Source organism: Lampetra fluviatilis, chromosome 52 (genome assembly GCF_964198595.1).
Source record: "Lampetra fluviatilis chromosome 52, kcLamFluv1.1, whole genome shotgun sequence".
Lineage (NCBI taxonomy): Eukaryota > Metazoa > Chordata > Hyperoartia > Petromyzontiformes > Petromyzontidae > Lampetra > Lampetra fluviatilis.
In genome coordinates this window covers 9,508,511-9,509,268 of record NC_136326.1, presented here as the reverse complement: position 1 = coordinate 9,509,268, position 758 = coordinate 9,508,511, and positions in this window count along the sequence as shown.

The following is a 758-nucleotide window of genomic DNA, read 5'->3' as shown; positions in this document are numbered from 1 at the left end:
GGACACTACACATGTTTCTAAATGTGAAGGGAAAAACCGCAGGACCCGGAGAAAAATCCACGCGACCACGGGGAGAGACATACAAACTCCAAATTTACAGCGTCAGGGTCGGGATCGAACCTGTGAACTCCTGTATACCAGGTGAGGTAATTAAGATCTCACCACAGTGATCAGCCTAGCTGTATAGATTAAAGCTAATATGAATATCGTTACATAAGTAAATTAATGAATTGTATACTGCTTATATATTCATAATTTAATTTGAAGTTAAGTTGATTTTGATAATTGTGTTATTGTGGAAATTTAGGCCATCATTTGTGGCCAGGTCATGACTACGGGGAGAACACGGAAACATACAGCAGGCGTCAGGGTCGGGATCGAACCTACAAACCTCCTGCATTGCAGGCGAGGTAGTTAACATCTCGCCACCGTGGCACCCCTATGCTTGGTTCGACGTTTAATTTGGCAAAGACAAATTCGAGTGACTCCTCTCAGCGTGGCAGAGTGGGTGGGGGTAGCACTGCTGTCGACTGAACTGTGTGTGGAAACGGAGGTCACGCGAAGAGGAAAGGATCGCGGGAAGGAGCTGCGCGATATTTGCTTTCGCGGGCCCACCGCTACAAACACAGAGCTTCGCCTCGCAACACGTGGGGACATTCTGTCTCGACCGACCGCGACAGGACGAGGGTTGTTTTGTAGCTCAAGCAAAAATGAGAACAGCCGTCACAGCACAGCCCTGGGGCAGCCGTCACACACAA